Source organism: Mercenaria mercenaria, chromosome 3 (genome assembly GCF_021730395.1).
Source record: "Mercenaria mercenaria strain notata chromosome 3, MADL_Memer_1, whole genome shotgun sequence".
NCBI lineage: Eukaryota > Metazoa > Mollusca > Bivalvia > Venerida > Veneridae > Mercenaria > Mercenaria mercenaria.
In genome coordinates this window covers 91,458,281-91,475,450 of record NC_069363.1, presented here as the reverse complement: position 1 = coordinate 91,475,450, position 17,170 = coordinate 91,458,281, and the positions used below count along the sequence as shown (strand labels likewise).

The 17,170-nt window shown below is 33.9% G+C and overlaps 1 protein-coding gene across 2 annotated transcripts in view; it reads left to right on the top strand.

Annotated features, from left to right (window-relative positions):
- LOC123524055 (adhesion G protein-coupled receptor L4-like) overlaps nucleotides 1–17,170 on the top strand; it is a 130,231-nt gene that overhangs the window by 9,402 nt on the left and 103,659 nt on the right. Inside the window, exon 1 of one of the 2 annotated variants that reach the window (XM_045301939.2) lies at nucleotides 11,050–11,221. The exons of the other annotated variant lie outside the window; for it this stretch is intronic. The gene's annotated coding sequence lies outside the window, so the exon portion shown is untranslated. Of the gene's footprint in view, nucleotides 1–11,049; nucleotides 11,222–17,170 lie in introns of those variants that run through there. 2 annotated transcript variants of the gene reach the window in all.

Here is a 17,170-nt window from a genome sequence, read left to right as displayed (position 1 = left end):
TGACTCAGCAAATTCCCTTTGGAATAAAAAGAAAGAACAGTCCACATTTCACGAAAATACTTAAGTTTCTTAATTGACTGAAGCACGTTGATTTGCTTAAATGTTTACTTTTCTTAAACAAATTAACGTACTTAAGTAATTCAACAAACTTCAGTATTTCCGTGAATTCCTGGTCAGAAACAAGATATCCCACACTCACAGGCTGGATCATCTGCCGCCTTTTAGACAAAGTAGATCTCCCTAATTAATAATTGTTTAAATCAATCAATATTTTAGATTTAATATTACCCAACGCGCAGTAATACAAAGAAGCTGCCGTACAATCTGTTAAATTCACGGTTCAATACACAGAGCATAAACGTAAATTTAGCAATATTACTAGCCGACTCCGAGTTTGAGGCTTCCATATCCGACATCGAGTCATTGTTATCTAAAGGATATTGCATTGCAACATAACGTCCACGTGCTGTTTAAAATGTTACAGTATGCACAAATCTTCGGATTTATTGTATGGATTTAATAACTAACTGCCCAAATGGTAAGTTATAATTTATTTTCGTTTTCTATGGTATAAAATGTAATTCATCTTAACGAAGAAATGTCAATAATTCTGTAAATGGTTTAAAGTAATCTGCTAGTGCCCTTCTGTGTACATTTTTTATGAAAATATCATTGGAATTTTCAACCTGTTAGTAAACACGTTTACTGAATTTTGAAGCTGTATTTGGTTTAAGCAGGAGATGAACATTTATACAAAATAAAAGAATTTTATTTGGTTGCTTGATTACGTACCTATCGGGGCAGTAATAAAATGTTCAGCAGCTGTATTTTTGTTTTAGCTAACCTTTATTAGAAGCTTCCAACAGTAATTGCCAGATATATATTTAAAAACAAGAACAGATTTTCAGTGTCTGGTGTTGAAAAATTCATCGTACAAAGACATTTTGAGCCCGTCCGCTTAGCTCAGTAGGTAGAGCGTTGCTCTACGGATCGCGGGGCCGTGAGTTCGATCCTCGGGCGGGGCGTATGTTCTCCGTGACTACTTGATAAACGACATTGTGTCTGAAATCATTAGTCCCGCACCTCTGATTCATGTGGGGAAGTTGGCAGTTACTTGCGGAGAACAGGTTAGTACTGGTACAGAATCCAGGACCACTGGTTAGGTTAACTGCCCGCCGTTACATGACTGAAATACTGTTGAAAAACGGCGTTAAACCCAAAACAAACAAAAAAGACATTCTATGATTATTAGCACAGATCGAGATCTCTCATATCATATTTTATGACTTTAAAGAAAATTGGTTAAAAATTAAAATTAATGGGAATAGTTTGCAGACTTTCGATTGTCTGTTTCTCAGTTAGTTCTTTTTGTCCGATTTGGTACTGATATCTCCGTTTTTATTGCATCATATAACACGTTCTTGAATCGCCCGTACCATTTGTTTGAAGACCTAATACAACATCAGACCCTGGGCCCACATACTGGTCATAACAAGGCATACAAAAGCGTGTCATTAAAATGCTATGGCGAAGAGAAAAAATATTAATGCTTATGTATGTCTGTATGTCGTGTGTGTAACTGCAATGCAGTCATGAGAATATGTATTATAGCCCTTGGTATACGTTACTGTTTCTTTTTATTATGTTATTTTTATGTTGACGTTATGTAGTGCATTATCACTAATTTTCATCCGTGTTCCTTCTCTGTTTAGCATGCATAAGTTACTGAATAGACGTCTTAAATGTCGTTGAAAAAAAAGTATTTTACTAAAACATTAGTTTAGAATTTTTGTATTTTTGTCGTTCTGTTTAAAGATAACCCATGTAAGCAACGTTGTACTCGAAACTTGCAAACTGTATAACTGCAGAATTACTTGTCTGAGTTCATCCACTATCTGACGTAATCCATTTGTAGCACATGTTCATCTCTTCCGTGTGAAACCATTAAAATAACGTTTGCTCCATATATTCTGACTGAGACAGACACATGGTTTAAAAGACTTAAGTCTACAATGTGAGTGTTTAGTTCAAGATTTTTTACCGTATTGTCATAATTTATCAAAGAAGTTTGAAATAAGTGACCTGTACATCCGATGAGTTACTCTGCTAAACATGTAAATAATAAATCAAAAATAAATCACATTTAAATAGAACAGGAATCTTAGCTTTATCTCGATTCGATTAAATCGCGACCTTCAACAACTTCACATTTGGTCAGGTTGAAATAATATTAAAGATAAAAAAGAAGGGTGGTGAACTTGTATTGACTCAGCAAATGCCTTTTGGAATAAAAAGAAAGAACAGTCCACATTTCACGAAAATACTTAAGTTTCTTAATTGACTGAAGCACGTTGATTTGCTTAAATGTTTACTTTTCTTAAACAAATTAACGTACTTAAGTAATTCAGCAAACTTCAGTATTTCCGTGAATTCCTGGTCAGAAACAAGATATCCCACACTCACAGGCTGGATCATCTGCCGCCTTTTAGACAAAGTAGAACTCCCTAAGTAATAATTGTTTAAATCAATCAATATTTTAGATTTAATATTACCCAACGCACAGTAATACAAAGAAGCTGCCGTACAGTCTGTTAAATTCACGATTCAATACACAGAGCATAAACATAAATTTAGCAATATTACTAGTCGACTCTGAGTTTGAGGCTTCCATATCCGACATCGAGTCATTGTTATCTAAAGGATATTGCATTGCAATATAACGTTCACGTTCTGTTTAAAATGTTACAGTATACACAAATCTTCGGATTTATTGTATGGATTTAATAACTAAATGCCCAAATGGTAAGTCATAATTTATTTTCGTTTTCTATGGTATAAAATGTAATTTATCTTAACGAAGAAATGTCAATAATTCTGTAAATGGTTTAAAGTAATCTGCTAGTGCCCTTCTGTGTACATTTTTATGAAAATATAATTGAAATTTTCAACTTGTTAGTAAACACGTTTACTGAATTTTATTAAGTAGGGGATGAACGCATACAAAATAAAAGAATTTTATTTGGTTGCTTGATTACGTACCTATCGGGGCAATAAAAAAATGTTCAGCAGCTGTATTTTTATTTTTAGCTAACCTTTATTAGAAACTTCCAACAGTAATTGCCAGATATATATTTCAAAACAAGAACAGATTTTCAGCGTCTGGTGTTGAACAAATCCATCGTACAAAGACATTCTATGATTATTAGCACAGATCGATATTCAGCAGATCTCTCATATCATATTTTATGACTTTAAAGAAAATAGGTTAAAAAATTAAAATTAATGGGAATAGTTAGCAGAATTTCGATTGTCTGTTTCTCAGTTAGTTCTTTTTGTCCGATTTGGTACTGATATCTCCGTTTTTATTGCATCATATAACACGTTCTAGAATCGCCCGTACCATTTGTTTGAAGACCTAATACAACATCAGACCCCGGGCCCACATATTGGTCATAACAGAGCATACAAAAAGCGTGTCATTAAAATGCTATGGCGAAGAGAAAAATGTCTGTATGTCGTGTGTGTAACTGCTATGTAGTTGTGAGTATATCTATTATGGCTCTAGGTATACGTTATAGTTTCCTTTTATTATGTTATTTTTATGTTGACGTTATGTAGTGCATTATCATTAATTTTCATCTGAGTTCCTATACCTGTATTTTAGCTCTGTTTCGCATGCATAAGTTATTGAATAGACGTCTTAAATGTCGTTGAAAATAAAAGCATTTTACCGAAACCCTAGTTTAATTTTTTGTATTTTTGTCGTTCTGTTTAAAGATAACCCATGTGATCTCAATGTAATGTAAACGTTGTACTCGAAACTTGCAAACTGAATAAGTGCAAAATTACGAGTTCATCCATCCACTGTCTGACGTAATCCATTTGTAGCACATGTTCTTCTCTTCTGTGTGAAACCAGTCAACTAACGTTTGCTCCATATATTCTGACAGAGACAGACACATGGTTTAAAAGACTTACGTCTACAAAATGTGAGTGTTAAGTTCAAGATTTTTTTACCGTATTGTAATAACTATAAATCCTAACCTGTGAGAGCAAATAAGATTTATTACTCACATATGTATTACAGCGGTGTCAAATTCAAGGATTTCAGATATTTGTATATAAAATCGCAGAGCTTCAGGGGCTCAGCCTTAATACTCTTTATTCCCAAGCATGAGAGTTGAATAATCGACAAAAGCTGTTGCAAACAGAACTTTTGCTGCAAGTAAAAAGTGTGTCTATTTACCATAGGTCTTGTTAACATAACAGGCACACATGTTTATGATAGCAGGAAGAAGTTGTCAAGTGTTGCTTGGAGTTTATATTGCAGAACTGAAATAACTTCTGCTGCATGTTTAGCTTCTGGATTCACTGTGACACGTCAGATATTACTGACAAAGAATATAAAAAGAAGCTTAATCTCTGTTTGGGTAATAGTATATAATTGATATTGATAGTGTTGCGAAGCTATAATGTCAATGAAAGAATCTCTAAGTTCACTTAAACAGGATCACGCGGCGTTTATATTGAAAGATTTATGTCGCTCTTTTTCCTTTTTTTATGTTAACAATGCTTGCTATAAAAGCACTTATTCACTCAGTTTAATATTTTATATTCTGTTTAAAAATTGGTAACATTCATCCCTTATTTCAAATCATAACAAAATTAAGCTATAGTCGGTGGTTTGACAAATGTAACAAAAATATGGTACCGCCATCTGTCACTACATTGCACATCGCAACGTTAAAATCATATTATCCAGTTTAAACGTCAAAATTTAAAAAGATGTCTTTTTTATATCATAAAATGATAAATCCTGTTTTTAAAATATGGAAATGTATAGCAGCCGATAGCATAATGTTGATCTATGGCATATCTGATAACACATACACAATTGATCGGACAATACTACCAGGTTTTTCACATTCACCTTTCGTTTCTTTCAATACACAAAAGAGATTCGCTGCTGCTATGGAGATAAACGGGTGTTGCACATTTCATTTCCTACTGCACGGGTTCACCCACAATCAAACGAATTCGGAGACAATTGCGTTTCGGCCTTTCAATGCTTCCATAGGATCTTCTAACTCATATTGAATAACTTTCACAACAGCAGTTTGGAAATGTCGTGACGCGGGCGTAAATAGTAGCACCGTTCGTTGACTGAGTGTTGTTTCTTGCTCTAGGGGATCATCAAGTGTACTATATGATAGAGTTCTGCTAATTCGATACTTGGAGACACGATGGGTCTCATTATTGTTATTTTTCTGAAACATTAGGATCATCGAGTCTGTTCCAGCTTTAAAACAGAATTCTGCATTAGCTTTTGCTAGGTAACGTTAGGGATGTAGCACATTCCGTAACTTATCATGCATGGATTGATGCATTCATTTGCTTAGTTGTGTTCTGTAGACTTTATTAATAGTGCCTCCTGTATGAGCCGCGCCATGAGAAAACCAACATAGTGGCTTTGCGACCAGCATGGATCCAGACCAGCCTGCATGCTGTTCGCTTTCAAAGCCTAATGCAATTGGAGAAACTGTTAGCGAACAGCATGGATCCTGACCAGACTGCGCGGATGCGCAGGCGGGTCTGGATCCATGCTGGTCGCAAAGCCACTATGTTTGTTTTCTCATGGCACGGCTCATATCTCTTTTTATAGAACCTTTGATTAACTAGACATTTATATTAGCATTCATTACCAGAAACAAATTCAAACCTACACTGTCTGGTACTGTCTGGTATGCATAAGACAGATTGCACAATTATTTTGTGAGAAAACAAGTATTTCAGTAAAGCTGTTATTTAACACCTGATGTCACACATAATTGTAATGGTTACATACAGTTGATGTTCAACAGATGCTTATTTCAGTGTCTTAGCTCTTTTGACAGAGCTTATTAGATGTAAAAATGCAATGAACGATGTAATGTTTCAAGATTTCAATTTGTGCTACGGTTGCTTAAACGTCATAGCATGTCGTTATAACAATAAGAAGTGTGTTTCTTTCTCTGTAATTATTGTTTAATTTTATCGCTGTAGATGCAGTAAAAACAAATGATGTGGACATAGATATAACTATTTGTATAAAGTGTGAAACTATCCATAACTTTGAATTAGAAAGACCTTTCATTTATTTGGGGTTGATTCATGATAGAAATTTCAGGATGATTAATACTAAATGATTCAATATTCAGATCATGTGAAACTACGAAATTTGCGTTATATTGTTACGCAGCGGTTTGATATCAGTGATACCAAATCATGATTATCTTTCCCAATGTCTGAAGTTTTTATGTATTTAAAGCAATTCTAACAGTGCATTTTTCATGACAAAGCATGGTTATGATTTGAATATTGATTGTTGTTTGACACGGCAACATCTGTTTTGATTTAGTGGAGAAATATAACCTTATAACATAATTTTCTCAATTTTAATTTAATTTGCAATTTGATTCTATATTCTAATATGCTTTTCTCTGTTAAAACACTCTTACGCTAGAATGACGTCACGTTAACGTGCGATGACGTCAATGTTTTTGGTGCGACCAAGAAAGAGCGCTACTATATTTTATCTACTGTTTTAGATTAAAGGCATATTAGAATCGAAAAAATTTATACCAAAAGGCTGCGCCCTCGTGAAATTATTACGCCCGACGTATAACCGCCCATCGTGCATAAATAGGTGTTAAAACACTCTTTTGCTATAAATTATTTCTTAAATGTTCTATGAATGAGACTGTCGCATTCTTGGTGTTGGTACCAACATTTATATATTGCATTATTTACTACTTTCCGACCCTATCATTATTTTTCTAAGGCCTTGTACAATATAGCAACATTAAAGTCTGATCCCGGGCCAAAATTGTGATCATGAAAGGCGTAATTTTAAATGCCATAACAAAGGAAATATATGCTTTTATTAGTCTGATAGGGTAATATTTGTTTCGCAGTTAATTTTTAAATAAATCGTGGGCTCAGCACGAAATTATCCTGTTCTTTATCTATATACGCAGCGGGAAACTATTATTATTTTATACTTTTATACAATTACAAAAGTTGCGCGCTAAATCTTCAAATATTGTTCTTTTTCTTTTTAACTTGATTATGTAAGGGACTTTTACTCAAAATGATTAGTAATAGTGCTTCTACGTCTTTTGTATGGATAAGTAAATATATGTGAATGAACGTGCAAAATGGCACAATATCTAGCGCATCCAGTTCAGTCTCGGTCCCCATTTCTTCAATGGCACTATGAAACTATATCGTTCGACTCTGTCGGTCTGTTACAGACACAGACACAGAAATTGATTTAAAAGTCATCCGTTTTAGATTCAGGAGGGCTTTTTTATGCCCCCGAAGGGAGGCATATAGTTTTTGAACCGTCTGTCAGTCTGTCATTCTGTCAGTCTGTCGGTCTGTCAGTCTGTCCGCAATTTTCGCGTCCGGTCCATATCTTTGTCATCGATGGATGGATTTTCAAATAACTTGGCATGAATGTGTACCACAGTAAGACGACCTGTCGCGCGCAAGACCCAGGTCCGTACCTCAAAGGTCAAGGTCACACTTAGACGTTAAAGGTCATTTTTCATGATAGTTGGGCGTGTCCGGTCCATATCTTTGTCATCCATGGATGGATTTTCAAATAACTTGGTATGAATGTGTACCACAGTAAGACGACGTGACATGCGCATGACCCAGGTCCATAGCTTAAAGGTCAAGGTCACACTTAGACGTTAAAGGTCATTTTTCATGATAGTTGGGCGTGTCCGGTCCATATCTTTGTCATTCATGCATGGATTTTTTAAAATTATTGGGCATGAATGTGTAACACAGTAAGACGACGTGTCATGCGCAAGACCCAGGTCTGTAGCTCAAAGGTCAACGTCACACTTAGACGTTAAAGGTCATATTTCATGATAGTGCATTGATGGGCGTATCCGGTCCATATCTTTGTCATTCATGCATGGATTTTAAAATAACTACGCATGAATGTGTGGCACAGTAAGACGACGTGTCGCGCGCAAGATCCAGGTCCATAGGTCAAAGGTCCTAAACTCTAACATCGGCCATAACTATTCATTCAAAGTGCCATCGGGGGCATGTGTCATCCTATGGAGACAGCTCTTGTTTATCATATTCTCCAAAAAAGTAGTGTAATGACTATAAATCTAATGTACAGGCGAGGGGCATTGTATATGTCATTACTCCCACATGACTACACTCCGTCAATTCAGATCCTCTATTATTTTTGCTTTGTTTGATCTGTGCGTCTAAATGGTCTTTTTGTACATTTTTAAAAGATTTATTAATCGCGTGTTTATTGCATCCCTCCTAATTATCAGGATACTTATGCATCGTATCCCCAGACTTTCTTAGGCTAAATGTTGCAGGCTCTTGGTTGAAAGCGACAGTCTTAAAATCCATACAATTAACTTAAACCTTATTCGTTGATTGTAGAACATGTTTATAATAGCAGCAAACAATGGAGTGCCATGGAGTCTATATTGCAGAATAAGATTACACGAAACGTACTAATTTTGCGTCTTTAGCCTTTGGATTAATAGAGGAACGTCAAAAATACATGCAATTTCTATCAGTACATTTCTTCAAAATATGCAAGGAACCCTATAACACCTGTTTTACCTACATATTTTTCCGGATTTTGAAATAAATCATGATAAAATTAGACAGCAGGCTTATTTTATCTCAGTTCGATTATTCGAACAGTACCATTAATGATAGTGTTGCGAAGGTAGAATGTAAACAACTAAAACTCTAAATTCACTTTTTAATAGAATAAATAGAATCATACGACACCAATATTGAAAGGTTTATGTGACTGGTTAAGCATTTGTTTGCTAATAATGGTTGTTAAAGATCCTCTGGTAAAGCAGTTAAATATTCGGTAATATTAAGAAGTTACCTTTAATTCATAACAATACAATGTGAATGAAAGGGCACATTTGACAAAGATATGAGCGGAAGTAATTCTAAGAGTTTACCTATGGTAAAATAATCTATGTTTTGAGGTTCAAAATGCCGAACATTTTTCAAATTCTAATAAAAATGCAACCCCTACTCTCTAGTATTAAATTGAACAAATCTTACTATAAATCTTAGAAAGTAAAACAACTGATACCCAGTCGTCACGCTAGTACTCGATTGAATGAGTTTGACCCTCTACTCATACTGATATGCCATACTAAGCTACTGGCACCGTTCTGGCACCGTTCATGCTAAGGTAAATCACACGTGTCACTGGCCATACAATTGGTTTCTTTAAAATTTTATATATCATTGACGTCACGTTAAATACCATTGTGTAAGAAGGTTGTTTCTTTTGATATGCTACATGTCGTAAATGTGTTCAGCAGTAGTATGTAGCGCATCTTGCAATATAAATACATAACAAACAAAACAACAGTGGAAGTTGATTTAACAAACACGCAAATAATAACAAAAATATGCATATATTTTGAAAGAATTACGATGTCAAGAGGACAAAGCCTTCCGTTTGTAAAAAAAAACATGAATTAAATTCTCACAGCTACGTAGAATGTCATTTCAAATAATTTTAACATTTTGAAAAAAGAATACATCATTATTGTTCATGTGCAGTAAAGGAACATGGGTTTGTACATACTTTATCCTTATTTGATTTTTTGTAACAATGGGTTGCAGTTACATATCTGAAATAAACTGTTACACTTGTAGTGTTTGAGGCAACGTAAATAAAGGAAATCTAGGGTTTGCAATAATCAAATGATAAAGGTTATTTTAAACACCTGATTCAAAATATTGAATTAACTATTCTTAAGTGGTCACATTTGAAAGATCATATTGTGCGTCTATCACCTCCTAAGTGGTTGATTCAGTATTATTTGTCCAGATTTGTCTGCACTGAACAGAACCATCGAAATAGTTACCGCACAAAGGGTGCATGTAGTTGGCTACTTATACTGTGGTGCTAAGCTTACCGGGTTTTTCAATTGTGGTCTCCGTTCTTGCCCTTCACCTTTGATAATGTGACTGCGCCTTCTGTTTGATTTTCTGCACGATATTCCTAGATATCTTTGTTTATGTGCACACTTTTTTCAAGATATCGTTCAGCCGTGTTTTTTGCCCATCCACGGTTAAATAATACCACTAAAATCATAACTAAAATCAAATAATATGAAATTCTGGACAGTCTTCTCATTTTCTTCCCACGATTTAGATCAAGATTTTCTCAGTATGTTTCAACGTTCCAGTGTTTTTATGTAAGAAGCTGCTACAGCTCAGTTGTCACGTTTGCTTTTCAATGCTCTCCTCGGCTGTCACTTTCATATGAGCATACTTATGATATGACTATGACAGGGCCTGCAAATATTACAGTCTTGAATAAGCTGTGTTCTTGCTTAGAATAAACAAAATATCTCTAATAAGTATTAATTCATCTCTACATAACGTGCCTTTTGTTACCATTGCGTGTATTTGGGGTTCACCTTGTGGTGATACATTTTCCGTGGCTTTGAAATATGATAGAGGTTGAGAGGGAGGTTGGCTGAGTATCATTAATCGGCTGAAACACCCCAATTTTGTTTTATGACTGACTTGTGATGTCCCAACTTGTTCTTTCGTTTGTTTTGTCCTGTGATCACAAAGTCCATCCAATATTTTTAATGAAGTCGGGACTAGGCGCGTTAGAGGTGCATATCTCTTTACCTCTCATGAAAGACTTGATCAAACCGAGTTTGTTATAAACAGTTGACATTTTCTGATGATATTGGCAATCTAATACTGCACACCTTATTTTCAAAGTAGCTGCTGTATTTTTTCTTGATTTACATGTCTACGCCCCGTGTGTCAGATTTAACTATCAAATTCATTAATGAAATTTAAGTCACTTTTCAGCACCAATTTTTTCTTGTTACTTTCAATTCTCCCGCGCATATGTAAACTACAGTTACAGTACAAGCAGTTATATCTGTTGTCCAATAAACACACCGTAACCGTGTCATTTTCACCATATCGACAGTCAGCTCAATTGCTTGTCACATGTGTAATTTTAGATTTTCAAATGAAGCGGATGAATTTGAAGAGACTATATCCTACTTTGAATAATGTTTTAGTTCTTTGTTCAAGACCGACTATGAAAACCTATTCAGTGAAAGAAAGTTGAAAAATATTTCTAATTTCTGGATTATTGTAGGGATTGTGTTGAGTAAATTTACACAAGGTATGTTCTATATTTTATTTTATTTTTATTATCTGTGTATTGAAAATGCGAGTAATCTCTGTGAACATAAGTCAGTTATGTCGGAGATTCTATTCATGTATGAGTCGGGTCAGCAACTGCAAGCGTGGTCGTTGAACAATAACATAATTTTGATATAATTAAAAACTTAATAGAATCAGAAAAAAAATATAAACATCTATAAGATAATGGCATAACTCTGTTAGGATAAGTTTAAGTTTATGTTTAGTAAACTCAGTTATTAATTTTTGCTCATGATGATATATGTAACATTCAGTAAAACGGAAACTAGACACGTTTATTCGTTTCTTACCTCGGCATTTTTCACATAAATACATAGTGAATGAAATACGATTTTGGGCAGTTGGACATAAAAATAAATTTTTGAAACAAAGCATGGATACAAGTATTTTAAACTTATTTGCGTAATAATAGAAGATAGACTAAGGTGTACATCTTTACATCTGCGTCTTTAGCGTACATATTAAGGTGAAGTGCGACCTTTACATTTTTTTAAATACATCTATGAAAAATTAACGAAAGAAAATTGAAGATATTCCTGATTTATTCCCATTTTCCGTTTGGCTCTTATTTAAGCCACATGTGTATTCATATAATGTTTCAACGAAGAAAAATATTTGCTTAGACATTCATAGTGTTTGTCTTAAGGATATATAATAGTCAAACAAATGTTTACAGTCATCAAAGTATAAATGTAGTATTATTAAGTGACACTTTGGTGTAAAAATATGGTCACACTCCTTCGGTAACTAATATTATGAAGTTTGGGGGTTGCGTTACATCAAATCCTTACTGATTCACATTATCATTCATAAAATCCGTAACTGTAGTTGTTGCTAAAACTACGACCTTTCATGCCGACTAAACGATTTCACAGTATTAGTTTTTCTTTTATTGGATTGTTTTTTCATTAATCTTTTTTTAAAATTTAATTCTGAACTATTTGTTGCATCAAAGTGCATAGATACTATTCAATCAAATGCGTACATAGAAAGGTTTGAAAATTATTCTCTAAACATTTATATAACTGTTACTATCGATGAGATGACATAAAGTATACGTCAAATAACTCTAAAGCTAAATGTCATCACAAAACTAAGTATGAAGCTACTTTCGAAGTGTAGAATTTTCTCCCATATGTACTTGTAAGTGGTAATAGTTTATCAAAATATTTTGACCAATAAATGATTTTCACATAAAAAGGTTTAATGGCAGTTATTGTCATCTTCTTCATGTTTCTGTCAAGATGCGATAACGAAGGGCGGTGATGTACGATTGAAGTTGTGTTTATGTGTAGGAGGATTATTTTAAGTGCTGTTAAACGGTGTGTATATTTTAATTATTTTCAGATGTGGATTTGTCTATAGATCTGTATGATGCAGTGAATAATTAAGAATTAGAATGTTCACTTATATATGACGAATGTACAACTAATAGAGTCATCTATATCTAACATTCCCGCACAGAGCAACGGAGAACGTTTAAAATTCAAATATAAGTTTTGACTTTTTCTAAAAATACAAAATACACTACGCTGTGTTCTATATTAGATTCAGATTTGTGTCTTTTTAAAATGGTTGACGCAGCTATAACATTTCTAAAAGCAGGTCATTTATTATGTATAAGTCACCTACATCTTACGTTGTCATACATCAACATTGTGTCAATACTTTGACCTTATTAGTCAACCACGTTGACTACAAGCACGTAACTACACAACGTTCAAGTGTTTTCTGTTGGCCTCATCCAGGCGAACTAAAGGCTATTTGTTTATTGTTGATATATTTCTGATAGTATTATAATATTGATATCAGCATGGGCGTACTTAATTTAAACCAAAACTTTAACTACTTCCTATTTTTGCAAAAATAAAGACTTGTTGAAAGTGTTTCAGATCATTCTAAGGTAAAATGAGAACAGCGTATACCATACCGGCCTCTTGTTAAGTTATATTTGGAAACGAATGCCTGCTGATTTTTAACCTATAAAAAAGTATTTTTGTGATTTTCAAAAGATGTTTTTGTTTCAATTTAAGAAACATTTGCATAATCAGTTTCTAATGTGCAGTTTTAGTTACTTCCAGAAGGAACTTTCTTCTCTACAAATAGGTTCTTGTCAGTTACTTAGCTCTTATGATGAAAGTTCACTAAGCATATTATATTCGCTGCTATGTATACACTTGTTTCCAAACTGACACGCCTTTCGAGACTAACAAGGCTATGTCGATAATATCTGTTACGCAATTATTTTGATTGAGGCATAAAACCATTTAGCTTTATCCTTTTCATCTTCCAATTTAAATAAGAAACTATTCAATTAACTGCATTTTGAAAACAGTGATAGTGATGTTATATTAATAACGAGGAATTTAGAGCAAGGTTTCACAATAGAATATACTTCAAATTGGACATTATTCGAGATGGATATCTATTTTGCTATTACACGCAAATAACGTGCATCGCGGATATAAAACAGACGGGAATATTAACCTGTATTATGCCTAAACATACAAAAAGGCTGCTGACTATTAGAAATTTAATAAATCTAATCTACATTTTTCTATAAAACATGTGTATATGCTGTTATGTATATATCACCATCCAACAAATGAAAGAGTCACTTATGTTTTTGATTTTAGCCCAAATAAATTACACCAAATCCGTTAATTATTTTATTTCAAGAGTCTAAAATCGACAAAAATGTGTTTATAATAATATAAAGTTTTAGAGCAGCTGTTCAAAACCACTCATTTGGAAAGTTGGATTGCATATGATACAATCGCTAGAGCTACTGTAACATTGAATTTGTATAAAGTGATGCAACACATGTTTTACGATAATGTCAAAGTAGCTTACAAATGTTAAAATGCTTAAAATGAGTTTGTTTTTCATGAACTCATAAATTATTCATTATGCTGTTTTAAAATCAATAACAATTGCACACACATTTAAATCACTAGCATTTGGTAAATATTGCCAAATACGATTAAATCATATAGATTAAGTAAGTGTATCCCGTCAGTAAATACGATTTGTAAAAAAGTATATCATTGTGAATTATAAAAGAAGGCATATATCTCGCATTTCATGCATTCGCCAAATGGAGCAGTACTTATAATGAAAATGGCGATATCTTTATTGGTAGTTTAGCAAACAATACGGAAAACATAAATTCACTTTCAGACAGGATTATGTATAGTACTGACGGAATAGCATGTATAATGTCGTGGACAATAAAAATGAACCGAATTAAAACGGAACTCATTTGATTCAGCTCTAATGTAAATATTTAAAATAGAGAATCATTTTTCCCTCTATTAAGCTAAACTGAATCTGTATTTAATACTGTAAATTATAGTTGTATAAATCTAGCCGGAGTTGTACAGATTTGTTGATAAATTGTGACACACTCAGAAAAAAGGCCAAAATTATACTCCGCTGTTCACAGTTAATTACAAACTACTGTAATTGCTGAAATACGCATAGTAATTTAGGGGTTTAAAAGCTGGTTCTTTGTCCTTTATGATATATGAGACTAACTGATCAGTTAGCATTCCGTGGATCTCCTTGGCCAAATGGTAATGGTTGCTGGCTTTGAATTACTTATTCCTCACTGCTTGTGGTTCGAGACTTATAATTAATGCTTATAATTCAAACATCTTTTATAACCAATGACAAGGATTTACAAAAAAGTAACCAACTTATTTTCATATTATTTCATTACGGGAAAAAATGAATCACTTAATCACGAAGTGGTTCAAAATTAATGGGAATTCATAGATACGCCTATTTAAATCAATAACATTCAAGGAGGCGGAGCAACTGCCAAATACAGGGACTGCCAATAAAATTATGTTTTTTGTGTAATAAAGGATCAAGTTCAACAAAAATAAGACATTAATAACAAATAGAACGTGATTTTCCCTTTTAATGCTTGCAATTAGTACATTAGCTCAAGCTTTACCATCTTTGTGCCTTTTACTATTTCTACAGTTTTTATGTCCTCCAGGACAACAATCTTAAGAATTCCAATGTCATTTGATGTTATGTTGTTATTTAGGTCCAAGTTTTCCTTATCTGCCTCACTATCATGTTTAATAACTTCGGAGGTTTGCGTTCTTCAAATGTTCCTTTTCCAGAAATATTTGATTTGTTTTCTGGCAATACTGGCTCGAGAGTATTTGAAATTTTGTTCAATAGATCTAAGTCCTCCCTTTGGTAATTTCGCACTGCATTTGAACAGTGCTTGGATCTGCTCATCACCGATTTGTCACTGAATTGATTATTGTACAACGCTGAGCAAAGTGTAACCATTCCAGAATGGTTTGAAATGTTTCTATTATCCATAGAAATTCTGGCCTTTTTGAAAAAACATTTCATCATACCTTTCAAATCACGCTGCAAAATGTTACCTGCGCTGAACCTTAATCATTCCAGTGGCTTCTTGTAAAATGGCCCACTACGTGGTATCAAATTTAAGCAAGTTTCATAAACACTTGGACCCAGCCTGATCAAATGAATAATCGGAGTAATCATAGCTGTCACAGTTTTTAATTGTTTTAATCCTCCTTGCGCATATTTTCTTATCCATGGAATAAACTTGATGAAACGGCGTTTATTTTCCTCATTATAACCCAGTGTAAATTGTTCTGCCATTACCCCTATATGCTTCATTCCGCCCCTGAATCCAAACACTTTTCCACTGTAAAAGGAAACCGCATTTGATAATCTCTGGCTCTGTTCATTGAGAAAACACCAGAACTTCAAAACTGCTTTACGTCCTGTGAAGAAATAGGATCAGAACTTTTCTACACCTACACGCTGGTTAGTCAACTCCCTCATTCTCGTGTCCAAAGCACGGCGGAATCGAGCAAAAGATAGGTAGGGTCTTCCTTTACGAAAAAAAAATACATGAATTTGTTTTTCGTTCCGAAGATATCGCTGTAGTCCGGCGGAAATTTGACACAAAGTATCTGGTGGATAAGGTTTATTATCCTTCCTATGAGTCTCGTGAACAAACCTTTGTAACCAACAATCCATTATTTCAAAACTACCATTATCCTCGGGAATAGGATTACCCGGTTCATTAAATGACTGTGGCTGTAAATTTCGAAATACAGCCCAATCCTTTCACACGGCTATAGTGCAATTGTTTGACGACCGAGTAGTGCTTGATGTAGTTGTACGCTTTTTAGCTTCGAGTTCTTCTGGCGCAAGAGGCGCATCATAAGTATAGGTTATAGATCATTTATTGACTTTCTATTGCAATTAAGTTTGCCGAAACGGAGCGCAGCGTAGTGAAGGCAAATCTTAATGCATTAGAATGTCAATAAGTGTATCTATAACCGACTTATAGTTAAAACGCCCCTTTTCATCAGTCAGCGACATATCCGTCTCAAGTAAACTAAACCACACAGGGAACCCGTCTTTGACATTACCTTAAATCAATAGAAATATTTTTTTTTTAATTTGCACATTTGTACATAGTGACTTTTTACAATATCTTATTACAAAATCTGTTCTGTTTTATTTTGCAAAGGTGACTTTGAGAAATAACATTTAAGATTTGAATTTGAATTTCCCCGGGAGGTGTGGCTTACATTGTTTGTACACAAAATAATGTGGATGTAATAGAAGACTCACTTATCGAGCAGTCTGTAGAACACAATATTACATTCTTATTCAATGAAAATATAATATGCAGGTTAAACTCATAATAATCTAACAGTTCTATTTAAACAACTATAACTCAAAACATAAACAAGACAAAATAATAACCACTGTCGTCTGCTTTTGCTCAACATTTATGTATAGTAAGCGCACTCCGGCTTACATTTGAATTTAATTAATGAATAATAGGAAAATTTAGCAACAATTAGTGCACTTCCCGGTCAATGCTGTATTGAAATCG